Genomic DNA, 22,129 nt, shown 5'->3' on the forward strand with positions numbered 1-22,129 from the left:
ATGTATAGTGGAGTTTTCCACCCTGACACACAGGAGAGTCACCTGGAAGCCTTGACAAATTGCCAGCGCTAGGGCCTCAGGCCAGAGATTGTGATGGAATTGGGACACCGTGGTGGGGCCTGAGTGCTGGTATATATATATATATATATATATATATATATATATATATATATATAAAGATTTATTTATTTATGCATACAAGAACTGGGGTACAGGCCAGAGGTGCAGGGTAGGTGGGTGAGAGGATTCACCATAGACAGAGTGGAGAACAGAACAGGCAGACTGAAATACACTGCTGAGGGGAGCAGCAGGCGAGTCAGGAGAGGTCTGCCTCGCCATGTGGGTTTCTCCCTGGCCAGGGATTGAACTTGTGCTGCAGTGGCTGCAGATAGCTTCATAGGTTGCATCCTAACCCCTTGTACCACCAGGGAGGCCTGCTGGTATATTTTAAAAGTTGTTATAGTGTACTCTGTATATGCCGCCAAGGGTGAGAACCCCTGAGTTAAGCATATGGTTTTTACATTCTTAAGACAGTCTTAAGACAAAAGTACTACTGTGATGGTCTCTGAATCAGAGACCTGTTCTAGAGGCTTCAGAGCCCCAATTGTTGCTGCTTCTAGGCAGTGCTAGTGATTAAGGGGTTTTGACTGAGTGCTGATTTGCCTTCTTAGTTCTCCCTTGGCCAGAAGTCATTCTGTTCTGGTATCATGGAGCACATCTGTTGGGACCAATGAAAATCTGTAGATGGAGGGAGGCTATCAGGTGGAGCTGAACCAGGTACCCCTAAAATCAGTATGACCTCTCAGGAAACTCTGCGCCTAAAACAAGTTCTTGTTCTCAAGTTTGGGGATGATTGTCTTCACTCTGCTGGGTATTCATTCAACACGATCCTCTTCTAAACACCTGGAATAATCTGGGGTTTTGTGTATTTAGGGCCCAGGGCCTCTGGGTCCTGTGACTTCGGTCTCCACGAACCTCAGTCCCCACTGCCACTACCATGCGGGTCCCTAGGCCTCTGCAGTTGCCCCGTGGCTGGTCTCCTGGCTTCCACTCTTAGGCACTTACCACTTCTCACAGTTAAAGGGATCATTTAAAGAATAAAGGCCATATGCCATGAGTCCCCTCCCCAAACTTTCCGAAAGGCTTCCAGAATGAAATTCAAGTCCCTCAAGCCTCACAAAAGCCCACCAATAGCCGTCTGCCCATTCTCTCGCCTCTCCTCTCTCCAGCCCTATGGGCCTTCTCTCTCATTTCCCCAGGGTCTCTGCCCCTGTCATTCCCTCTTCTTCCCACGTTCTCCCACCCGACCCCCAGGGATCGCTGCCACATCCTTTGTGAGAGACAAGCGTCACTAAACCAGGGCCCATGCCGGCATCTGCACATCCCTCACACCATCTAGTCAGTGTGTCCAGGTGGTCCTCAACAAGACAGCAGACCTGTGACTGGACAGGACAGAAGGACAGCGACCTGCTTTTTCCTGCCCTAAGTCCTTGGGACAGCAACTCAAAAGCGCCAAATCAGCATCTCAAAATCTGACGTGGGTCTCTGGCTGCTCAGAGAGCTACAAAGATTTTACGCTTGTGCAAGCAGATCCTCTAAAAGAAGTAATTTTCTCTTTAGGAGAGTAGCAGCACACAGGCTCAGCAGTAAATTCCCAGTATTTAGCAAGAAGATGAAAAGTGAATATCATATGAAAATAGTAATCGTATCCTGGCAGCTCCAATCTCTGTATGTTAATGGTGCCATTATTATTATTTTTTTTTGGACTGGTGTAATTTTTTTTTTAAATAATAAATTTTATTTTTGTATTCCCCATACAATTGCAACCCCCCCCCATTCTGACCCCAATCCCTCCCCTCACGCCCCCCACCCCCCAAAAAGTGTCTCTGGTTCATAGTTTTTTGTTGATTTCGATTTTCACTTTCTGATAGTTATTCATTTTCCTGGTCCCTTATTTAAGTTTTCTAGATTCCTGCTATGAGTGAGACCATCCGGTATTTTTCTTTTTCTTTCTGGCTTATTTCGCTGAGCATGATCCCTTCCAGCGCCATCCATGTTGCTGCAAATTGCATGTGCTTATCTTTTTTGATTGCTGAGTAATATTCCATGGTATATATGTACCACATCTTCTTGATCCAGTCATCTATTCCTGGGCATTTGGGCTGTTTCCAAAGCTTAGCTATTGTAAACAGTGCTGCTATAAACATAGGGGTGCAGGTGCTCTTTGGAATTGATGTTTCTGTGTCCTTTGGGTAAAAATAATGGTGCCATCATTTGACCACCATGTTTTCTCTCTCTCTCCCTCTCTCTCTCTCTCTCCCCGCCCCCTCTCTCTCCCTCTCGCTTTCTCCTCCCTTCCCTCCCTCCAACTATAGAAAATGCTTAGTGGCAGGTCTACACAGCTTGAAATAGACGGGTGGGGGTATACATAGATACATTTTGACATAACACAGTCTTTGTTCCCTATACATATATTTTTAAAGATTTATTTATTTATGCATACAAGAACTGGGGTACAGGCCAGTAGTGTGGGGGGAGAGAGGATTCACCAGAAACAGAACGGGGAACAGAACAGGCAGATCTTCTGAAATACACTGCTGAGGGGAGCAGCGGGCGAGGCAGGAGAGGTCTGCTGCACCATGTGGGCAGGTCCCTGGTCAGGGATAGAACTCGTGCCGCAGAGGCTGTGGACAGCATCATAGATTGCATCTTAACCCCTTGCACCACCAGGGAGGCTCCCCATATATTTTTTACCCTATCAGTCCTAGTAGGTTTTGGGCTGGGTGAATAATGCAGGCAAAAGTGTGGGCTTAATGAAGACGTGGCCCATCGTGGCTGGAGTCCATGGGTGACAAACCTCCAAAGAAGGTGGAGACGGTTAGGATGCCATTTCAATCCATTTTTTTTCTGTCTTTATGTTTAATGGGGTTTTTTGAAATGCTTTCACCCTTTGGCATTCGTTCTGTTTACAGCTGGGCGTTAATCCTCATGATGCAAAAAATTGTTTATGACTCTCCTCAGTGTACGAATCTAACAGCTACATATGTTAATTCTAGATCACTGGAAATATAAAGGAGATATGTGGAAATATGAATTTTTGGGGACAGTGACTCCAGCTCTAAGATGCTTAGGCGAGCTTCCGGCCTTAGAAAGAAAACTCTACAGGCAGCTCATCAGACATCAAGGTTCTAACCCTGCTCTGATACTGGACAACATTAAGCCCATTGTTCTGTTTGTGCTGGGTTCTGTTGCTTTGTTTGTTTAAGGCAATCAATGCCTCTTTGACCTGCTTCTCAGGAGAATTACTAGTATGAGGATAAAATGAAAATGAGGCGATAAACACATAATGATGATGATACTGGGGTTTAAGACTCTGCAGGGGCGTTGGTCCAGCTGGTCCCCAAATCCTCTCCCAGCACCCAGGACACTTCTGGCCTGGCTGGGGGCTCAGTTTCTCTTTGCTGGTGAAATGAGTGTATTGCAATTGAGTCCCTGCAGAATATAGTGCAATGGTTACCATTTTGCTTTGTGTAAGGAAACCAGAAATTGAGAGAGAAAGAGCAGAAGAGACCTTCAGGGGATTCTCCTTGCTGGAGGCACATTGGCAGCTTGGACTGGCCGCTTTCCCTGCAGCGCAGCCATGCCAGGTTCCCTGGCACCAATTTTGTGGCCATGGAGCAAAACTTCATAACTGCTACTTCCCAGCGCCTCGCTCCTTGAGGCCAGAGATCTAACCAAAAGAAGCCTGGCGGCACACAAAGCCCTAGACTGCAAGCTGGCCCGCTGGGTCCAGCTCAGCCTTGCAGCCCTGCTTGCTGCTCTGTAAAGGGACTCTGGGATTGCCTCTAACCCTTGGTTTATGTTGACCAGAAACTCACAGAAACAGCAATACCATCTCTAGCAGTCACCCAAGCAGAGGGCTAAGATTAGGTGGCAAATAACCTTTTTGATACAATGTTAGGCAAGGATAACACATTTAAACAAAGGTGGTGAAATGGCAGAATTTATGCCTTGCGCATGCCTGGCTTGTGGTGAGGGTGTGCACAGAGGGCCAGACCCAGTGGAGGAGCCCAGCTCTATGTCAGCACCTGGTTAAGCACAAGTGCCATCCCAACAATAAACAGAATCACAGGAGGGGTGTGTTGGGGGGGGGGGAGCAGGTGAGTAGAATGGAGTGTTGGCTGGAGAAAGTCATTTATGCAAGTGTAAATTTTCACTTGCCGTTTTGGTAATTTTCTTAAAGCCAAGGTATTTTTCATTGCACCTTATCTGTAACATGTCGACCACTGCCTCCATCTCCTACAACTTCACAGTTGTTCTTAGTTCAAGACCATTATTAACATCATGGTATCCTGGCCTCCCTGGTGGTGCAGGGGTTAAAGTCTCAGCTATCACCAGCCACTTCAGCAGGAGTTCCATCCCTGGCCAGGGAGCTGACCCACATGATGCAGCAGACCTCTCCTGTCTGGCCCGCTGCTCCCCTCAGCAGTGTATTTCAATCAATCCACCTGTTCTGCTTCCCCACTGTGTCTCTGGTGAATCCTCTCACTCCCACACCTCTGGCCTATACCCTAATTCCTGCATGCATAAATAAAAATAAATCTTAAAAAATAAAATTGTGATATCCAAGCACATGATGTTATTTTGTTGCTAAACTCTTAGTCTTATTTCATTTTAAGCAAATCTAACAAAGTACCTAATATTATGCTGATAATTGTATTTATTGGCACCTAGTATGTATTAAAAGCCTATAATATCAATTATTTCTACCTTTACCATTTAGTATCCATGACCCTCCAATCTAAAATTACTAGTGTGGGGACCTCCCTGAGGGCTCAAGGGGTTAAGACAAAACCTATGAAGCTGTCTGCAGCCTCTACAGCACAAGTTCAATCCCCGGCCGGCCAGGGAACTACCACATGGTGCAGTAGACTGCTGACTCGCCCACTGCTCCCCTCAGCAGTGTACTTTGGTCAATCTGCCTGTTCTGTTCCCCACTCTGTCTCTGGTGAATCCTCTCACCCCCCCCCCACACCTCTGGTCTGTCCCCCAGTCCTTGTATGCATAAATAAATAAATCTTTTTTTAAAAAAGGAAAGAAGCAGATTATTTTAGTTTTGGTTGGGCGAAAAAAAAATAAGTTTTTTTTTTTAATAAAATAGTTTTCATGAGAAGAAATTCTTGTTCATATGTGGTTATTGGAAGATGAACTTGTTGGTGATTCTTGGTAATGTTCTTCCACACCTCCCTCCCTGATTTATCACTGTATTTATTTACTAGCTAAAACTATCCTCCTCAGTTGAGTGGATTGTGTTTCAGATTAAGGGCCTGGTTATCTAATAATCAAAAGATGGTTGACTTTTTCCACTGTGCAGTCTTTAAAAATCAGTGGGCATTTTGAGATTAGAGCAATTCATCATGCATAGAAACTTCACTATTATTCTACAAACTTTTAAAAAAGCTTATGTTCCAAATCAAAAAAAGATGTGTTGTGGCCTAATGATTTCACCTGAGCATAAAAGAAAAAATAAGTGTATGCCCTGAATGATGTTTAAAATGTATATAGAAATAAGCTTTGTCCTTTGTTTGATGAGAACAATAGGAAACCCTATGTGTGAGTATGATTTATCTCTTGCTAAACCTCCCTAACTGTTTATGACAGCGAAGAGACAGGTATCATTAACCTTAGGTGTTGACAATTTAGAATTCATGGGAATCAGTTAGAAAAACGATACACAGTTCCCACCTCTGAGTTTGTGGAAAGCAGATGAATCCTATGAGCCATTGTCACTGATTCCTTATGTTACCAGAAAAAAAGTCCCCCTTGATTTTCATAGAAAGGATTGGATTTTATGTCCTTTCTCTCTGAAGTTGAATCAGTTTTTCAGGAAAAATGGACTATGTTCCAATCAAAGTATTTTCCAAGGTCCTAGAATCAAGTTTATTTGTAAATCCATAATTTACTGACCCGTTTTACCTTCCTTGTAAGTGATTCATGTATAAATTAGTGATGGGTTCCTGATTAATTTATTTTTGCTGCTGTTCTTGGATTTTAAAAGCTTGCACTCCTCAAGATCACCCTCTTCATAAATACCTTCCATAAATTGTAGCCCAGAACGACAGCTCCAGCTCTTTTCTCCTTTACAGGATGATATAATCGGGCATTCTAAAGCAAATAAGAATTCGATGACCCCAAAAATGTATCGGATTAAAACCTACCAATAAAAAATGAAGTGTTACCAGGGAAAATACTCTGCAGCTGTTCTGTGCTTGAGATACACACAACAGCAACATGAATCTGTGGTCTGGGCTGGCTCAGGACAGGCATGCCTGCATTCACGTTTGAAAATCATTCACATGTGTTTATCTTCTCATGCGCATATTGCGGCACTACATTAGATCTACTTAAAATCTATTGAGAGTATTGATTTTTTTTCTCTTCCGAAAAATCAACACAGTGGGAAGCTCTCTCTCCTCTTATAGAGCCCATTAGAGAAAAGCAGGATTGTGTTGACGTCCAGGAGAAGGGTTGCTAATGTACATGACATATCACCATGGCTCAGAAGACTCCACTTTCCTCCCAATCTAATGAACTGACTCTGTCAAACTGGGTGCCCCGGTCCCTGTTTGCATGGTTATCACAGCTCTGACCACAGAAATTCCCCTACTTGGTAACTGGAAGTGGCTAAAAATGACTCGTGAAAATATAGCTCTCTTAATGATCTATTACTCCGTCTGTTTGAATTTCATTTGGGCAGCTGTCTTTAAAAGATAATGTTCCATGCTGATGACACTGGAGTCTAAGACTATGTGATTTAGCTCAACTGTTTTCCTAAAGATCAGCAGATAAATCAAATGCCCTGAATTCCCTTAATAACTGTTATGATTTTGACATCTTCTTGTTTTAAAGAAATTGCTGGAAATTTGACAAAATGAATGCGGATGGTTATAATTGAAGTCCATGCTATCTATGTGGGGAAGAGGTGCAATCACTATATTTAGAAACAAATGCTCCCATCCCACCCCAACTACATATTCAGGTTAAATGTGTGCACACTCTGGTGGCTGGGACATCTGTTTCTAGCTTGTTGTTCCTCTTGGCTGCTTTTCAATTGGATTTCCTCGAGCAGGTCCCAGGCTTGTCACTGCAGCCAGGGTCTGTTAACCATCACCACTGGTCCTACATTAAGTAGGAGGTTCAGGGCTAAGCTAATAACTCGCCTGCCTCTCTGACTGATCACAGCGATGCTCTCGGCGGCCACTTATCATCAGCTCCTCTGGGAGGGTGCTCTTCTTTGTCTGTACCACTGGGGGGGAATTGGTTTTGTTTCCCCTCGTTCCTGGAGGCACAAGTGGAAAGACAGAGCTCATTGTTGCTCCCACGGTGCGACTGTGAGAGGCTTTGTTTGCGTACCCACTGTCAGGGACTCAAAGAAAAAGTCTCCAAGAGGAAACTCCAGTGTCCTTCCTGCAGGAACTCTTAAGTATTACATGTGACCCTGCTCTTCTCTTGTCCTTCCTCTGCTCCAAAAAAAAAAAAAAAAATGGAAAAGGAAACATCATTGCATATATTTTAATGATGACTTTTAGAAGGAAACAGTCTTTTCATATAATGAAGTGTGGTCATGATTTGGCATAAAGTTACAAGGGGAAAATAATTGATGTTTATAGAGTAGCAAGCTGTAGCCCTCGTCCCAGGGGGTGGGCTGGGGTGGGGTTGGAAGGAGATGGGCAGCTGTAAAGATGCTCATAAAGGCCTTTATACAATTCAGTGGCTCCCATTTTATAAGTGTCCAGGTTGACTATATGAAAGGGAATATCCAAATTCAAGTGTAGATGAAAAGCTCTTAGAAAGTTCGCTAACTAGAAAGAAGAACATGTTGGATGTGCTTCCTATTTCTTCTTTCTAGGTGGCATTTGATACAGCAAAGCTGGGTTCAATACTGCCTTTTTGTCTGTGGGTTGACATCACTCCATTGTGACTTCCACAGCTGGGAAGCTCTGGAATCTGTAAACTTGACATATATTCCTCTCGCTAAGGCAGGCATTTCATAGGGAGTTACCCCAGAGTGGTCAGGTATGGTCATCAAAGCATAGGAAATAAGATCAGGTTGCAGTGCTACTCACATATATGTGGTGTTCTTCTTTTTGAGGGAATGGGAGAGGGGAAGGATGTTCTCCAAATTTCTGAGTGTCAAAGCAATAGTAAACCTAGGTAGGTCTTACTCATATTATCTCTATGATAATAACAGAACTTTTGTCCTGACTTTATCTGTCTCCTTTGCTTACCCATTTCATAAGCACATCTGTCAAAGACCCAACCTTGCAACCTTGTCATTTTGAAAATGTGTTCATTAGCTTGTTTTTTAAATCATAAAATTCCATTGTTAAAGTGGCCTGAACTTTAAGAGAACATAAATTGATGACATTAGAAATTCTAGCATTTTTGAGTGAACTTGTGGTTTCCTTTTTGACTTGCTGTCAAGGGAAAAAAAGCAGCAGCTACTGCTATTGGTGATTATGCAGAAGATGCTGGCTAACCCCAAACGCTGTCTAGGCCTGGGCGCCTGACTGTGGCTTCCTTGAATACTCATGAGAATCCTATGAAGGCTCTGCTGCCTTTATATTCACCGAACAAAGCAGTGCAGTTGTTCAAAAAGTTCATTGGCACAGCAGACGTCCACTCCTGTGTAAGAAAAATATGGCTTTCCCCTTCCTTCCACTCCCCACCATCTATTCCCTTATAAGCTTAGAGAAACTTTTATTGTACGGAAGTGCAGGGTGAACATGAGAAAAACCTTGAAGAACGATGATGTAAATTGAAAATCAGTTGAAATTGCAGTTTCAGTCCTGAGCTTTGCAGAAGAAATGAAAAAATCTGGAGGCAAGAAAAAAGGCAGCCCAGAATGCTAGTGAAAATGAAGAATCAAACGGGTAATAAGTGTAGTCTGGAAACAAACAATTTCAAATTAAGATTATCCTTATTCTAATGTCCCTGTAATCTATCATTCTCTATATTAGAGTGACTTCTCACTGTTATTTTGGGACAGATGCAATTATATATAATAATAAAGAAAAGAATGCCCCTAAGAACAGCACCATATAAATACCATGACTAAATCCAAACTCTTTCCAAGACTATGGGGAAAAGCATGTGGTGGGAGGGGTGTCAGGGGCTTGCATATCATGAGCTAGAAGTATTAATTCAAATTCTTTATTTCATTTAAATATTTTTGTCTTTATTAAATGATTTCATGCACTACATATATCATCTCATTGGCATTAAATAATAATAATTACTTGTAGTTTCTGTTTTAATTGTCATTTTCTTATTTTAAGATTTTGTTTGACTTTAATGTAGTTCTATTCAGGCCCCAGATTCAATTTTGTATTCGGTACCACTTAGCTTTATAATTTAAGTATAGCATTTGCTATGCTCTTAAATATAATTCAAAGACAAGATTTTTTTTTCTCTTCTTAATTTGTGGATTTATTTTTAATTGAGGTGGCATTGGTTTACAGCACTGTGTGTGATTTAGAGGTACAGGCCCAGGTTTATGTTACCATACCACACTCACCACTAAAGCACAAGTCTTTCACCACAGTCCATTGAGCCCCCTCCCTACAGTCTCGATTCTACAGTCAGATTTTTAGAGTTTGTTATTGGTTTGATTTTATCTGACCCTTTGTTTTGTTTCTCTATATTCCACATACAAGTGACACTATCCAATATTTGTCTTTTTCCTTCTGACTTACTTTGCTTAGCATACTCCCCTCCAATTCCATCTATATTGTCAAAGATAAGATTTTTAGGGCCTCCCTGGTGGTGCAAGGGTTAAATCTCAGCATTATCAAGCTATCCCAGCCACTGTAGCATGAGTTTGATCCCTGGCAGGCCAGGGAGGTGACCTATATGGTGCAGCAGACCTTTCCTGACTTGCCTGCTGTTCCCCTCAGCAGTGTATTTCAGTCAGTCCAACTGTTCTGTTCCCCACTCTGTCCCTGGTGAATCCTCTCCCCCCACTGCACCTCTGGCCTACACCCCAACTCTTGTATGCATAAATAAATAAAATAAATCTATAAAAAATAAGATTTTTAATGGCTGTATCCTATTCCATACAGTAGATGGTCTAAAATTACCAATTGTTCATATTTGAGGTTGTTTCCAATGTTTTATAGGCAAATGTGTTTGTATGTAAAAACATCTTAATAACTAGGATTTCCCTCTTCTGCAGTCTCAAGATTCACTGAGTTAGATATTGTGCTTAGTTGGAGAAGTCTGAGGTTCTTTAATTTTTCAATAACAGAAAGAAAATTCTTATAATTTTTAGTTTAGAAAAGGAGCTAAAACTTCTACTATAGTGAATACGCTAGACTGACCCATGTCTCATAAATATATGGAATAGTTTCTGGCTTATTCAGAAACACTAAGGTGATAACCATAAAGAGAACATAAATTGAGAAAAGCACTATTTCATGCCTTGTGCTCAATAAACACAAAAATTTCAGAATAAAAAACTTCAGATTTATCTTCCTACATCTATAAATTTGGCTTGCAAATATATCTTAGGGAAGGTAGATGAAATTAGGAGGATGCAAAAACAGAGAGGATGTATTAATAGGTCTGTAATGACATAAAATTTATTCTGGGGGTGAGGTAAAACTTAATGGTTCATAAATAGTAAATTCATTATATTTTTAATTCTCAGGTTATATTAACACCATATAACATCTCTATGGTACCACTAGTACCATTTAAATCCTTGACTCAACTTGAAAAACAAACATTTCTAAATCTTGACCATGAAATGATTAGGCAAATAAAATGTTTTGATAAATATTATTGGCTTAGCACATGGTTGGTTGGGTCATAAACTGTCTTATAAATGTTTTATGTCGTGTGTTACACTGCATTTTTAAATGTTAACAAATTAATTTCTTTTAAAGGCCACATCAAGGTGAAAACACCTTGTTTTCATGGGGACATTGGGCGGTAGGACAATACATCATGTAATCATTTCTCATTCAGTCATATCAGTCGCAGAAGACACAAAATGCAAGGATTACCAACTATTCATTTTTAATTTGCATTCGTGATTAAGTTATGCATTGTACTAATCTTTAATTTTAAACATACACCGTGTCATAAAGCTCTCAGAATATAACATTTTATAACTTAGTGTTATTTGAAGTGTTGACTAGAATGCACGCAAGTACTTGTCAATGATAATTAATTATTCCAAGGAAATTTGATGTGCTTAGTATTGAGTTCAATAATGCAATCAAGCCTTCAGGTCACTAAGAGAAATATCAGTTTGGGGACACCATCTTTTCATGATTAATGGTGATTCAGTTACTTGCTCTTCATGGTAACATTGTCTAAAACCCTTTCAAAGTAGTGACTTAGAGGGGCTTAGTTTTTAATGGTCTTGATCACAGTCATGATAAACTTCATTTTTGATTTGGAAGCTCAAGAGCTGAAATTCTCCGAGAGTTAGTCCTTTGAATAGACTATCCCGAAATCCAGTACTTGCCAGGCTAAGAATTTCCCATGCTCGAATAGTCAAGTATTTGATTGAGCTCCATAGCTGTGATATTCAATTTGCATTTGGTAAACTGAAAAAGTGCAGCCATCTCCAGGAAGCTGGATGTGGCAGAGGGGTGATTTGTATTATAGGAGCCTGGTAGCTGCCCAATGAACCATGTAAAAACAGTTCATTAAAATGTTTATGTGCTTGGCTGGTTAATGCAAAGAAAGCTTTATTGCAGCCTTATAAAACCTTGGTAACTTCAGGTTGGAGTCAGATCAATGCATTGTAATAACTCAGGCATATGCTGCATTTCTCCTGGAGTGGAGAGAAGAAGGGAGAAGCTTCTTTTCCCTCCTTGTCTCTATGCCCATGCATTTTCAGGATTTTAAAGCTAACCTGGACTTTATTCCTCTTAGCTCTTTTTGAAGCACAGTTCACCTGTAGACAATTTGTGAAATTTTTTTTTTTTTTTGTCTAAAACAATGGAGTATTGTTTGGAACAAAATCTGATGAGTGAATATGCATTTTGTTTGGAAATCAGATTTTTATAGAACCTCAACTAGACCAAACATCAAAAAATAATTTGTATTATCCTGGAAAACAATTTATTTGCCAGCTACTTTGTCCCATTTACTTCAGTGCTTTTTAGGGACACATAGATATCATTAAGCCCACGATGATATGATGAGACTGGTGAATTCCTCTATGTGGACATTAAAAAAGAACTCTAGGGCCTCCCCGGTGGCGCAGCGGTTGAGTGCTGGGTTGCGAAGCTGCCCGCAGCCTCTGCGACGCCAGTTCGATCCCCGGCTGCTCCCCGGCCGCCGGAGGAGGGTCCCACATGGCGCGCGGGCCTCTCCTGCCGCCCGCTGCTCCCCTCAGCAGTGTACCTCGGTCCCTCTGCCTGCTCTGCTCCCTGCCCTGGCTCTGGTGAATTCTCTCACCCTCCCGCGCTTCTGACTGTACCCAGTGCATGTACAACAAACAAAACAAACAAATAAATAAATAAATAAAAATACATGCCTCTTAAAAAAAAAAAAAAAAAGAACTCTAAAAACAATTGGCTCTATAACAAAAAAAAAAGATTTTTAAGTGCCCTAAAATAACAGAACACTCATTTATTTGACAGAAAATTGATCTATGTGGGCATTTACCATCACAGGATACACAGGCTTATAGAAAGAAATTAGTATTTCCAACTCATCTATTCGAAGTTTTCTAATAAAATTGGTTTATTCATCAATTTAGTGTGTTAATAGCTGCCTTAAAAATAAGCGTGAGAAAAAAAATATACTTTTAGGAGCAAATCAAAGATACAAAAATCATATAATAGTATATTAAGAAAGCTATCCCTGTATGGTTTCTGCCTTGTCTTGTGATAAACACCACTATTTATTATATCAAGTTAACACACAGGAAAGAGACCATACACTATATTGTTACAGTCAAGATGCATCAATTAAAATAGATGCTCCCTGCACACAGTCGACAGTCTCAACATATTCTTAATGTTCTCTGCATCAGTCAAGCCCTGGCATTTGAAAATTGTACCTTAATGTGGTTGTGAAGATCAAAGATTGCTCCCAGGCTGTAAAGTTGGAGATTGGATGCCCCTTAACTAGTATTTGGAGCTCTTTTTTCCTGATTTCTAGGACTACACAGTCCAAAAGGAATTCTTATGAGATTCACTAGAATATCATATAAAGATTAATAATTAGTTGAAGCTAGCAACTAGCATAATGCTTTACCCATGGTAGACACTCAATAAACAGTTGTTGCCTGAGTCAATAAATATTGAGGGAATGGACTTTTAAAATCTACTTTGGCCTCCCTGGTGGCACAAGGGTTTGGGACGTAGCCTATGAGGCTGTCTGCAGCCTCTGCAGCATGGGTTCGATCCCCGGAGCAGCAGACACACAGAGCACACACGGAGCAACAGACCTCTCCTGTCTCGCCCGCTGCTCCCCTCAGCAGTGTATTTCGCTCAGTCTGCCAGTTGTGTTTCCCACTCTGTCTCTGGTGAATCCTCTCACTCCCTGCATCTCTGGCCTGTACCCCAACTCTTGTATGCATAAATAAATAAATCTTTAAAAAAAAATAGCTACGAGCACACTGCTAGATATAAAATAGTTCTCCTTCTCTGTTGGAATTTTCAGACTTTGGGTTGTTGTTTTGGGTCTGAAGCCACAGCAGTTCAAGACCAACCACTTAACTGAGAATCTCTTCCTATCGTTTTGTGTTGCACATCACATCAACTTTCATGTAAGATTAAGAGGATGTCAGCAGTGATGTCTATTACCCTCCAGTTCATGATTATGGATGGGGCAGTTAAGTGCACTGACCCAGAACTTACGCCAGCACCGTAGTCGTCCATGGTCACCCTGAGACTTGGTCTTGGTGTCACCTGAGACCCAAAGCAAGTCAAGAATCAATTTTCAACTAATTTGTTTGACAAACATATCTCGCCCTCCCTCTCTCACTCTGTTTCTGTGTATGTGTGTGTGTGAGAAAGAGAAAGGGAGAGGGAGCGAGAGAGAGAGCGAGACTGAATGACTCTGGTCATATGAGTACAGTGGAAGAGGACAGTACAGGAGGAAGAAAAGAAGCACCTAGATTTGACCCTCACTCTACTACAATCATGGTTTTTCAATGACTAGGATGAGAAAAGAGATCTCAGATAAGTTTAATTAAGCGTACACATCTCTCACAGCCTCCAAAAAGCTGAGTGGAGAGGGAAAAGCTTGCTAACCATGTGGGTCTCCTCAAGCCCTCTCAAATTTAATTGCAAGCGTCAATGACCCCCAGTCCTGCAGCATATCAACTTGATGTGTATAATTGATAGCCAAACATTTTTTACAGGCTGTTAAACGGTAAGGCCACAATGAAATGTATATAATGTTGATTAAAGTGATTTTTTTGTACAAAAGGGTCAGAGACATTAACAAGTTAAAAGAAAGTGTGAGCTCTGTTCTTATTCCTCTAACCTTTGTTCAGTTTTTTCCCATAATTGACACCACATGTTTACCATGCCTATTTTTGTCAAATTTAAAACTGTAAGTATTCAATGTATTTAGAAGTGCTCTTGAGATTAAGGCACTCACAGAGTGCTCAGCAAGGTAGATTCCAGATATTATTGTAGCACATGGTAAAGGAGAAAGATTTAAATAAACCCTTCTAGCATGCCTTGTATTAAATTGTCTGACTCATAATGGCAGACGAAAGTAACAGTAATTCTGAAAAGTATTCAAATGGACATCTAAATGATAATTACTGGGTAATTTTGTTTTGGTTATAATTTGTGGTGCTATTTTTATAACTGACATGAGACATAATATATTTTTCAGGGCTCTACAATAGCTGAGCAACAAATGGAAGTTGTCAGAAAGTATTTGTAGGAACAGTTATTGAAGAAAGCTGTGAGGTTGGTGAAACGCTACACAGGCTACATTTCTTCCCTACAGATGTAAGGATGTGGACATGTGTCCTGCACTGTGCTTTCTGCCTAGGCTTTTTATTTTTTATTTTTTTTTTGAAGATGTATTTATTTATGCATACAAGAGCTGGGGTGTAGGCCAGCGGTTGGGCGGGGAGAGGATTCACCAGAGAAAGAGTGGGGAGCAGAACAGGCAGACTGACTGAAACACACTGCTGAGGGGAGCAGCGGGCAATACAGGAGAGGTCTGCTGCGCCATGTGGGTTGCTCCCTGGCCAACTGGGGATCGAACTCATGCTATAGTAGCTGGCGATAGCTTCATAGTGCTGAGACTTACCACCAGGGAGGCCCCTGCTTATGCGTTTTAAAACCTCTTATTTTCATAATTGCAAAACCCATGCAGTATCTTTCAAGGATCTTTGCGGCACACCCAGGATCACAACATGAATGTCCTGAGCATTTGAAGCTCCAGGGACACGGCCCTCTTCCTCTCTCCCATGCCATCAAGGACACTGCAGGGTCTTTAGCTCATGGTCCTTAACTGGCAGCACTCAAATCTACTGAATTTACTGACCTCTGCCCGAGCCATGAACTGAGGCCGACGAACAGACCACCCAAACTCCCGCAACTTCCAGATGGCGGTTACTTTGGTCCTTGCAAGTGACGGAGTTTCGTGGAATTTACCTCTTTACTCATATGGCTCTGATTATTTGCTGACTAGTAATTTCAGTTATTTGTGTGCAAGTCTTATCTTCCTCGCCAGACTGTAAGCTTCTGGACGTGAAGAGCTATGTCTGGTGCCTTTTGTGTGTCTTTCCTTTCTCGGCGCTTAGAGTGGTGCCCGGGGAAATGTGGGAATGGGTTAGATAGACTCTGAATTACTGACTTTTGAGCTAGAGACATGGAATATCCTAGAGATAACCCAACTACAAATGCCAGAGATTGTCCACATCCCTAAAATCTGCAGCTAGGGAAATCAAAGTAGGTTTCCAGTTTCTTATTTCCATAGATATGAAGTCAAGACGATATATATTTTTAAATTTCCACAATATCTTATTTCCAGAGGTTTGAAATCAAGGTGTTATCTCTTTCTTCACAGACTAGAAAATACCTTTCATGCCCTCCTGTGGCAGTTCAGGGCTGGAGGAGTTACAAAGACCCTTGAATTCAAATCTACTGACAATGCATTTTAATTGGTTGGAGACTAGAATAAGACTGTGGGTGAAACGAATGTGTTTCAAAACAAGCATAGAAACTGTATTTTTCGGTGGTAGACTTTTATTTGAGGAGTGACTTGACGAGGAGTTCTACTCATCATTTAATTTCTTTTTCCCCTTAAGCTTTAGGAAAAGGGTAACTTACCACCTCAAGCACTCAAATACACTTAGTGTTACAATACTACACACACTTGCATTGCACTGTATTTGTTTAATGATAATGTTGGAGAAATCTCAAGAAGCTAAAAAACTCTATTTCGAACTTTTCCAATTTTCCTTGACAATCTGTTGGCGCCAGAGATTTAAAACAATAAAATCAGTCATAGAAATAATTAAAACAATTAGGAAAAATCAGTACTTTTCCATTTAAATTGTCCAGAAAAAGAATTTTGTATTTCACATTTTATTTTCCTCATTTTTGCAGTCTTTGCTATTCATTTTAATTGAGACAAAACATTTTCAGTGTATAAACTCATCCATTCAGATATTCCTAGTGTAAGATATAAAAGTGAAAATTCAAGAACATTGAAGTTAGAAGCATGTTTGTGTCTTTTTTCCATGACTAACCCATGTCTATTCTCTATGAAATTGATGTCAAAAAAGTATTATATATTTTCAGTAGGAAATAGAAGGCTGCCCTCTACTATCCTTGTCAGGACGTCGTATGCCTTTAATCATACTTTTCATTTCAGTACATTGAAATTTCCGTTACCAAGGACAACATCATAAATAAAAGTGTTTGTGAAATTTTACCTGCAGCTTCCTAACTTTGTGCATTAAGCATGAGACTAGCAGAGAGGTGGTCAAATGTGAAAATTTATAATCATTTATTACGTACGGCTGAAGCAAGAAGGGAATAAAAGCGTGAAGGCATACATCTATAAACGGAAGCCGAAAAGCTTAAATGAAAAGTAAAGTGAATTTCTGTGTCTTGTCATAAAGTAATGAGAAGCTAGAGCTTTTATTCATAGCAACCCAAGATGCATTTACTCTCAATCTAGCTTCAGCCGTAAACGCTTCCCTGATGTATTGCTTTGGACTTACAAAGAAATATTTGTGCTCTACATAATAGTATAGTTAGGAGAATTACTGCATGGTTGAGAAGATTCTATAAAGGTTTATAGCTGGTGGTGTTACTGTAATTTAATCACAATGTTGCTAATGTAGTACTTTAATATCATAGGTTACTTTTTTTATTTACCATTTATTAGTAACTGACAGAGTCAATCATCTCTACATCATAAACAAATCATGGAAAGATTCTATAGGAACCTAAAATTCCAGAATAGATGTACTATGGCAGTTTTACACTACCACAGTCCTGTAATGAGCAAACCATCAAATTATTATTTAGATCAGTGAAATAGAAGTCAGGCTGCTCGTTCTCAGTCCATTGGCCAAAGAAAACTTGAGAACATTTTATGTCATGAACATAATTAGCACGCATGTTGTTTACACACAGAAATAAGTCATTGATCCAATTCTAACAATGACTAGAAGTGATTTCTAAAAAATCTTAAGGTATGTAGCTAGAGATTTTTTTCTAACTGTTCAGTAATATGTTCCTGAAGATTAGCATAATATTAAGCTTCAGTCAATGCTTTCTCACTAGAATTTTCTATAAATGTTTTATATTTTACATTTGAAAACTAAATGAAGCTATTTTTATACTTTCTAGTGATATATATCTCTGTTGACAGGTAGATGAAAAGATAACTAGCTGTTAAATCAATCAAGCCACATTAGTCTGATACAAGGGGTATCCGTTGTATCAAGACTAGCAATATACAGGTAATAATGCCTGGAAGCTGTGTGGCATCTTGCAAAGTAGACTGCGGACATATCTTAAGCCTAAACCAAGCTTTAGTTCTCTGACCTTGGATGAGTTCCTCACTTTGGTGAATCTCAGTAGTTCCATCTATAAAGTTGGAGTAATTGTAGTTGCCCTTCTAATTCCCCTGGATTGTAAAGATTAAATAAGGTATTATGTGAAAAAACATTATGGAAACTGAAGAGGCACACAAACTTGGTGCTTTAGTCATAAAAATATATTAAATAAGTGTAATATTCAGAGCAGTTACTTTTTTAAAAAAGATTTATTTTTATTTATTTATGCATATAAGAACTGGGGTATAGAACAGAGGTGCGGGGGGTGGGTGTGTGTGAGAGGATTTACCAGAGACAGAGTGGGGAGCAGAACAGGAGGATCTACTGAAATACACTGCTGAGGGGAGCAGCAGGTGAGCCAGGAGAGGTCTGCTGCACCATGTGGCTTAGCTCCCTGTCTGGGGATCCAACTTATACCGAAGTGGCTGATGATAGCTTGATAGTGCTGAGACTTTAACCCCTGCACCACCAGGGAGGCCCAGAGCAGTTACTTTTTATATGATATTTGAAAAGTCTTTATTAAAAAGTAGGCACAAAACTCATGTGGAAAAAGTCTTTTAGTTAACAGTTACTGATTACCGACTACATGTCAGACACTAAAAGAATATATTGCATTTAAGGCCTCCCCAGGGGCGCAGCAGTTGAGCGCTGGGTTGCGAAGCTGCCCGCGGCCTCTGCGGCACCGGTTCAATCCCCGGCTGCTCCCCGGCCACCGGTGGAGGGTCCCACATGGCGTGCAGACCTCTCCTGCCGCCCGGTGCTCCCCTCAGCAGTGCACTTCGGTCCTTCTGCCTGTTCTGCTCCCTGCTCTGACTTTGGTGAATTCTTTCACCCTCCTGCGCTTCTGACTGTACCCAGTGATTGTATAAATAAATAAATAAATAAATAAATAAATCTTTAAAAAAATATATAGTGCATTTAGAATAGCTGGTGAAAGTTTCAGAAATGATAATGAATTTCAACCAGATGAAATGTTAGTATATCATGAATTTCCAATCACCTCTTCCAGAATCTCTGCACAGGCCACTGTATGCCTTTGCATATGATTGGATTTTCTAATTTTCTTAATTTCTGGAAATTTACTCTCAATTCTCCATAGACCTTCAACTCAGTCAGGACTAGTTCCATGTGAAGTCATTAGGCTATAATTCAGTGACAGTGACTGATCTCTAGTTTGGAAGGTGACTTCTGGAAATAAATATAGCCCTGCTCAAAAGTACAACCTTAGATTAACAACTCAAAGTAAGAGAAACAGTCTTCAGGTAACTGAAGGGACCATTCAGTTGAGAACAGAAATGTCAACACAAGCTTGGACTTTATTGATTTTTTTCATGGCTGTTATTTAGTTCCTGGTGCCTGAAATATCCTCCCCTTTGTCTGTCAACCTCTTGCTAATTCTTCAAGGTCCAGTTGAAAGGTTACCTCCTCCATGCAATCTCTCCATCTATTTCTTGTATTCCATCACAATTTTTTTACTTATAATTCTAAAATTCTGCCTATATCCCAATTATTTCCATGTTATTAATTATTACACTTTAAGTCTTTCAGAATAAAGGCAGTGATCGGTATCTTTAAGCTCCTTTTGGCTTCTGCTATCATATCTTGCACAAGTGAATCAAACGGTGATTGAATTTAATTACCTCCCTTTTAAAACCATTTTCTGAACTAGGTGTATATACAACATTAGGATGTTTTAATATTGTTCATTTTAATATAAGAGCTAAAACTATTTTAGGCACTATAAAACCATGGTGCATTGGTTTTATTTTTTCTTTATGGCATTGATTTAAAAATATCACCCTATTTAATATTTTAAATATTTAACCTTATTCTGTTGCCCTCCTTTGCAACTAATTTTAGTTCTTCATTATGTACTTCTTATACATACTCTTTAGTAAAAAACATCAACAGTTCTGGCCTGAATGGGCCTTCTTTGTTTTCAGCACTGTGATGGGTACAAAAGGAGATTCAAGGGAAGTAGAAGATGAAATACTGTCCCTGAGCATTAGTTGCCTTAGAATTATAACAAATCTGGGGGACCCCTGCCAGTCCCCTATCACAACAAAACATTGTACAGATCACTGCAAGGTGTGGGTACCAGATGACTGGATGTTGATGGAACATCAAAGAAGGAAAATGAAGGGGATGATTAGCATATCTCCCCTTTCCAGGCTCACGGTGACAGAAGTACATTATCTATATTCTAGAATATTGAACATTTTATCTCAGGGATAGGAGTGGACAGAACTAGAGCAAAATAAGGTTGACCAAATATGCCCAAAGTCTTTCTATTTGAGGTCATTTTCAACTGTTTTCTATTTACATTTCCTACTGCAATAAGATGAAGAAAAAAATCTCAAATCTTTCTGTTAGTGATAACAAAGAATGATGATTTAGTGGGGGAAAAAGACTTTTGGGAATGATGTGAGTTATATCAGCTCTAACACCAAGGAATAACGCTTTACCCACCTGAATATCAATTTTTACATCTATATCAGTTAAAATTAATTTTTCATAATTATTTCACGTGAAATATCTAAATATACCTTTAGAGACTAAGATCATTTAGCTCATCTTAATAAAATTCTTAAAAGTCTATTTTGTGCCAGGTTCTTTGCTCATCGTATGTGCATGTATACTTGCATTTTAGTTGTTTTTATGTGTTTTATTATTTTTTATTTTTTTTAAGATTTATATGTTTATGCATACCAGAGCTTGTACAGATATGTGTTCACATGTTTTCAAGGATGTTGTGGAGAGAAAGAGAAATAAGACATGAAGTCTGCTCTGGTGGTGGGTGCTAACAAGCCAATGTCAAATGCATAGCATCTAGGAAGAATTTCTTTAATAGTAAATCGATCTCTCATATAATATTTGCAGTTACTCTCCCAATTTCCTTTCATTTTAGTTGTTTTTATGTGTTTTATTATTTTAAAAGATTTATATATTTATGCATATAAGAGCTGGGGTGCAGGCCAGAGGTGCAGGGGGTGAAGGGATTTATCAGAGACAGAGTAGGGAACTGAATAGGCAGATTGACTGAAATACATTGCTGAGGGGAGCAGTGGGTGAGACAGGAGAGGTCTGTTGCACCATGTGGGTTAGCTCCCTGGCTGGGGATCGAACTTGTGCTGCAGTAGCTGCAGACTGCTTCATAGTTCTGACGCTTAACCCCTTGCACCACCAGGGAGGTCTGCCCCCACAAAGAAACTTTTTTCCTAAATCTTAGGAAACTATTTTTCTATAGAAGTGGTAAGAACACATGGGTTTTTCTTGATTTGACTAATATTTAATTCTTTACTTCAAGTGCTCTTAAAACTACTTTTAAACTCCACTTTTTGGGATGCGAACAAAATAGAGGAATTTGTAGGTTAAAAGAACTGCTTGGAAATTTTAGGAGGGTAATTTAACACATTGCAAAAATTCAGCTGAAGAAAAATTGGTTGGGTTTAGAATGATAATACTTATTCTGCAATGGAATAATATGGAGTAAATAGAATAGAGTAGGGGGGGACATTTGGACATTGTATTTGTAGAAAACATTCAACTATTTTTTGCATTTGAATTTCAGGGAAGACACTTACAATGACTTTTGAGACCACTTGAGGTTCTGCACATGCAGAAGATCCTATGTGTGGTGCCTTCTACTCAACCCTGAGGGAAATGGTAGCAAAGACAAGTAGTTATCCTAATGAATAAGAATGCATGCAAAAATTATGCCTACATTTTTGCATTTCTCTAAATGTTATTCTAAATTATATAGTTCCTATTTAAGTATAATTACTTAAGATAATTACTTAAATATAGTGTTAGTGTCACTGATATTTAATGATAGTATTTCATGTATAACAATGATAGCATTTAATGAGATTTTGTAGCTGCCTCGAGTGTAGCATGACTGAAAAAATCCACCAGATAGGGCCTCCCTGGTGGTGCAAGGGGTTAAGACGCAGCCTATAAAGTTATCTACAGCCACTGCAGCATGAGTTTGATCCCCAGTTGGCCAGGGAGCTACCCACATGGTGCAGCAGACCTTTCCTGACTCGACCGCTGCTCCCCTCA

This window comes from Talpa occidentalis, unplaced genomic scaffold, assembly GCF_014898055.3.
Source record: "Talpa occidentalis isolate TD23 unplaced genomic scaffold, MPIMG_talOcc4v2.1 talOcc4.8, whole genome shotgun sequence".
Taxonomy (NCBI): Eukaryota; Metazoa; Chordata; class Mammalia; order Eulipotyphla; family Talpidae; genus Talpa; species Talpa occidentalis.